The sequence below is a fragment of the Triticum urartu genome, chromosome 3 (assembly GCF_003073215.2).
Source record: "Triticum urartu cultivar G1812 chromosome 3, Tu2.1, whole genome shotgun sequence".
Taxonomy (NCBI): Eukaryota; Viridiplantae; Streptophyta; class Magnoliopsida; order Poales; family Poaceae; genus Triticum; species Triticum urartu.
In genome coordinates this window covers 96531925-96537924 of record NC_053024.1, presented here as the reverse complement: position 1 = coordinate 96537924, position 6000 = coordinate 96531925, and positions in this window count along the sequence as shown.

Genomic DNA, 6000 nt, shown 5'->3' with positions numbered 1-6000 from the left:
TGCAAGATTCTCAGGGAATGAACTACGATAGCAAGCTCCAAAACATGAGCAGGTTTTGCTACAACATGTGAACACGCTGTCCCAGACAAGCATGACCACACAGTAGTCTTATAATAAAACACTACCGAGTTCAGGTTAGGAACCATCATCGAGGATATCGAAGTCCTTGTGCACTTATCGATGAACTTCTTATCCTTGAGCAACTCAAGCAGTGGCTTGGTGTGCTAGGAACACATATAGAATGGAGGCGGCCAACCCATCAAACCATAGGGCACTTCGCACGTGCATGACTAACTTCGGATGATTCCATAGGAGGCAAAATAAACTTTCTCGAATTCACCGCGGCAACTTGCATCGATTGCACGTGAACCAGAGGAAGTCACTTCTTTCATCCAGACAGATACTTCATGAACGGGGCATGAAAAAAATGCTTACACAAGTTTCCAATGCTAGCTGGATGTTCAACACGAATCATGGAGGAGAAAAAATGCTGCTGATGGACTCAACAACAACTCATCGGAATTTCCATATCACTGGACTTCCACCATCATGTGAACACGGTGATAGCATTGGTCAGACCAAAGGATGTAATGGTGTATGCTCGAGGGATCAACCACGAGTAAGACAACATTACGAACATCATTGGTTCTGATTTGACTTGACGATAGCCCATACTCAAGTCAAGGTTTTGACAAGGCAATAGATCCAACAACTGATCACGAGGACCAATCGATGGAGATATCATGTTTCTTCATCACACACACACACACAAAAAGATATCCCTTAACATGAACTAAGTCAGACAAGCTTTATCTTCCAACTCTCCAAGTTGTTGTTTAGCTCAACCAACTAGCTCAGGGATATCCAACACAGATTCTTGGAGAAGGGGTGATTTATAAGAAAACCCATTTAATCACTAACTCAACATACCGGTCAGGTGACAACCAGGTAATACTTCCGAGAAGATCTTCGGAAAATCACGAACCACCGATATGTTACTAAGCTCGAGAACAATCTTGCTTTTCAGGGCAAGACGATATGATCAACTAAGCAAGGATAGACACAGTCCCAACTCTTGATCGAAGAGTGCACCAGTAAAATGGACTAGGTAGCACGATCAATCTTAGAATGATGATTCAATAACCAACACGCTAAGAATGAGAATATTGTCCATTAACTACCAAGCAACGAGGCTGCTAGGAGTACCGATTTCACACATCACAGTTCACTTGTCGGCATTCCGGTTATGGCAACACGGGACCGAGGAATGAACGATGATGGTGAGAGTATCGCTGCATCAAAAATTCATAAGAGAAGGTGTAGTTCTCATGATATTCTTGACATAAAGAGGGCAACACTCCAAGGTAGAACAGAACAAAAGATGGATTGGCATTTTGATCTGCGGGATACAACTACTTTGACCCAATCCTAGATATGGATGAGGTACTGGAGTTTGTTTCTCCTAGTCATTCCGAAATAGAATGGCTTGACAGACCACAAGAATAATTAGGCATCGATGAACGAATGCACACATACTCTTGACTATCAATTGATAGACGAAGGTCGGAATACAACTGAAAAGGGACAACTCAAAGGAACATATCACTTTCTGAGTTGTTGATGCATAGGTTAGCATGTCGAAAAAGTTCAACATAATTCTTCCGGATAACCCACGCAGGAAGGTAGGGTTGGCGGAGTCACAACATAGAGTGGAGAACTCATCAGGAGCACTCTGTCGTGACCTTTTGGTTCAAAAGAACTCCTGCCAAGAATGGTTCATGATAATTGGAAGAAGGATGTACCACGAACCTCAAGGACTATCGCAAAGGTTACTAATATCCTAAAGGAACTAGCAACACTATCAACATGAGATAAATAGGGTGAATCTCTAGTTCAAGAACCCATGAATAGAATACCTAGCACTACATGGCATCACGGGATGCTTTCGAGAATGGTGGCCAGAATCATCACACTAGAACACAAAACATGGCTAGATTACTTGGTGACTCCCTAAAACACCTAGGGTCATAGTAATAGCTCCAACATATATGTCGAGGCAACAGAGTACCTCAAATCACCGATTAGTGTGCTTATTCTGACCATAAAGGACATCGGGAACGGAAAGAAAGGATTGCAAATGCATCAGATTATCTAGAAACCTGGGATGACTCGGACAGCAAAACGGCTATAAATGCTCAAAAGATTTGAGACATCTTGCAAAATGGTGGCATAACCACTCAACAACACAAAATCAAGGTTCCGAGACCAATTATGAACACGTGGAAGTACTGGAAACTGAACTGCGGCATGAATCCATCAATCCTATAAGTCTATGGATTAGTAACACGTCATCTTGATAGATAGATTAGAAGGCCTAGTTCTTAAACCCCGTAGAAGAGAAGAGGATGACTCGGATCAGAAGGCCATAAGGTAAAGGAGTAAAAAGAGCCTTACGTTCCCTTCCACAATCAATTCCCCTACATAACTAAAGCACTTCTAGACACAACTTCGACCGGTTTGGCTTGGTAATCCTACAGGCAGTCAGGCTCTGATACCAACGCTGTCAGGACCCCGATTCCAAGTCACGTCGATCTAGCCGGTAACACCTCATATCACTTTGCGGCCTCACGCACGGTATTCCCACGGGTGTCGCCTTACCATGGCCCGGGACCGTTTGCGCCTTTTGGCTCACATATATGATAGTGTCGCTAGCATCCATATGACAGAGAATCCAGGCCGACATGGCTAGTCGTAAACCCAAAGCGGCACCAACCTATGGGGACAGGAATACATGAATCACATCGAGCATGTCGGTCAGCAGCGTGTGAATTCGGGCTGTAGCACTGGGCTAATAGGACTCCGGGTACCCGGGCTGTAGCAGGCTAAGTAGGACTCCAGATGTCACCGCGTGACATTTCCCTGAAGGGACAGACACAGGAACGAAGTGAAACACATGCCGGCCAGTCAAGTGTCCTGAGCAGTAATGCTGGGCTAGCAGGACTCCGGTGAACCGGGCTGTAGCGGACTACTATGGCTCATGGAAGCACTAGACTACATTTCCCCATAAGAGAGGCTGCTAAGGATAAACAACTACATTTCACCAGCTACATCTTCGCAGGCAAGGAAGTGCCTGACAGTCGGGACCCACCTGGTCGAAGCGTACGTAGCGCTGTCATTCTGGTCGCGAACGTGTACGTACATATATACTGGTGGATGTAGAGGCGCGCATGTGTCGTAGTAGAGGCGCGTACATGTCGTAGTAGAGGGGCGCATGTAGCATGTACATGTACGTACAACGGCCAGGGTGCAAGAAAGAAAATACGGCCACGTATGTGTACATACGGGCGGGGTCTCGAATACCTACTCGCGCATACGTACGGCCAGGGCTCGTGTACATGGCTGGGTCGGAACGGAGAAACAGCGTCGTCCTCGTGTTCATGGGGAGGCAACGGAATGCGCCGTGTTCATGGGAAAGCAACGGAATGCATCGTGTTCATCGGAAGGCAACTGAACGCATGGGAGCCAACCGGCTGGGTCGGATCGGAATGCATGGTCTTGTTCATCGGGAGGGCTTGGATGGAACAGGCGATGGAAACGAGGCCTAGCATACCGTAAAACGGAGGAAACGGCCTTATGTTCGACCGGCCACGTTCGAAACGGGATCCTGTTCATCAGGAAGTGTCTGGCGTACCGCAAAACGGAGGAAACGGACCTCCTACGGTTGAAACGGGGGTCCTGTTGATCGGGAGGGGTGTAGCGTACCATAAAACGGAGGAAACAGACCTCCTACAGTCGAAACGGGGGTCCTGTTGATCGGGAGGGGTGTGGCGTACCGCAAAACGGACAAAACGGACCTCCTACGGTCGAAACGGGGGTCCTGTTCATCGGGAGGGGTGTGGCGTACCGCAAAACAGGACTCCACGGGATACTGTTCATCTCCACCGTCGACCTCCTCTAGCCTCCATGGGCTCCTGTTCATCCAGCCTCCACTGTGCGCTACTCCACCGGCTACTGTTCAACCACCCCTCCATCGTCTACTGTTCATCCAGTCCTCCACACCACGGGGTCCTGTTCAACCACCCCTCCACGGGCACCCCTCCATCGTCTACTGTTCATCCAGCCCTCCACCACACCACGGGGTCCTGTTCATCCAGAGGCAACGCCACCGCTCACTGTTCATCCAACCCCCCCCCTCCCGCAATGCTCACTGTTCATCCCAGAGGCAGCATCGATCGGCTTCAGTTAGCAGCAGTAGCGAAGGAATCGCTCGATCAGGTTCAGTTAACAGCCCTCGATCGATCGCTCGGGTTCAGTAACGCGTAGCCTGCAGTGCAATCGCTTGGGTTCAGTTAGAGCCCAATGCCTCGCTCGGGTTCAGTTAGATCCAACGCCTTGCACACACGCGCGTACATGTATGAGAGAAACGCGCATCGCTCGGCCCCCGACCTCCCACCGTAACCGGGAACTCCCCGAAATTTTCCTCCCCCTCGCTTCTACCATGGTTTTTTCCGTCATAGACGGCCCAAAGAATGTCATGCAGCTGCGTCTCCGGCCCGCCCAGGACGAAATGCCCATTTTCTGTCATGATTTTTTGTCATAGAAGTAGGAGCCCACCACATCTATGATGATACCAGCTTTTGTCACAATTATCGTCATAGAAGTGTCATATGTATGATAGAAAAAAAATTCGTTCGGCCCAAAATGTCACGGATGTGTCTTTTTTTGTAGTGAGACCATCCGAGGGAGAGCCACAACCACCCACCGTTGGACTCGACAGCGGCAGCGAGGTCGGCGCGTCCCGCAGCGAGGAGCTGGATCTCAGCATCTCGCCCTCCCCTCTCGCCAGATGCAACCAACGCTCCTCTTTGCCTCGCACCCACCGCCCTCCCCTTCCCTATCATCCTGGAAACGAGCACGGAGCCTCTCTCTTGTGTGCTCCAAGATGCGGATCGAAAAAACTCGTGAGATGCAGAAAGAAAAGCTCGGGGGAGACGGAGCTACAGTGGCCAGGCCTAGGCGCTCGGGGCAGCTGCCGCCGGAGGAAGCTGTGGGCGAGAGAGACGAGAGGCGAGGTTGCGTGACTCTGAATGGGTTTAATTAGCTAATTATCTGGTCTAGTTCTCTAGTGGTTGGCGACGCCCGCATTCAAGGTATATAAGGCCAACTCCAGCGCACAATCTCAAATGAACGCCTGTTTTGCTCGAATTCTATCCATTTAGGTAGGGCAATGGAGTCGTGTCCGGGTCTGTCCTAAGATGCGGTGGTCGTGCGCCCAGCGCGCGGCCACATCCTTTGACCCCATCCGGTCCGCCACGGTCAAGAAATGGCCATATATTCATATTTCAATGTTCAAAACAAGTTTGCACATCCAAATATTAATTGTTTGAAAATAAAAATAGTTTTACAATCCAATCAAAAATTGTCTCTAATAAAATAGTTTTACAACCAAATCAAAATTGTCTTGAATGAACATAAATGAACCAATACATCTATTGGTTTCCAATGTGAGTTCACACGTGCTCAACCAAGTCATTTTGAAGATCCAAATGAGTGTGTCAATCGCGCATTTCATGATGAAACTGGGCAAACTGTTCAAACGTGGCTGGTTCTTGGTGTAGGGGCTCAACATTTTAACCTTGATAATCAAATTTTGCTCGAAGATCCTGTCATCATGCTCGTCCTCGATGATCATGTTGTGTATGATTACACAAGCATTCATCACCTCCCAAAGCTTTCCTTCATTCCATGTCAGTGCAGGGTTTCGAATGATATCCCATCGGGATTGAAGCACACCAAAAGCACGTTCCACATCCTTTCTAGCACTCTCTTGCATTTGGGCAAACCTCTTTCTCTTCTCACCTTGAGGGTTCGAGATTGTCTTCACAAAAGTTGACCACTGAGGATATATGCCATCAGCAAGGTAGTATCCCTTATTGTATTGGTGGCCGTTGATCTCAAAGTTGACAGGTGGGGAGTGGCCTTCTGCAAGCCATGTGAAGA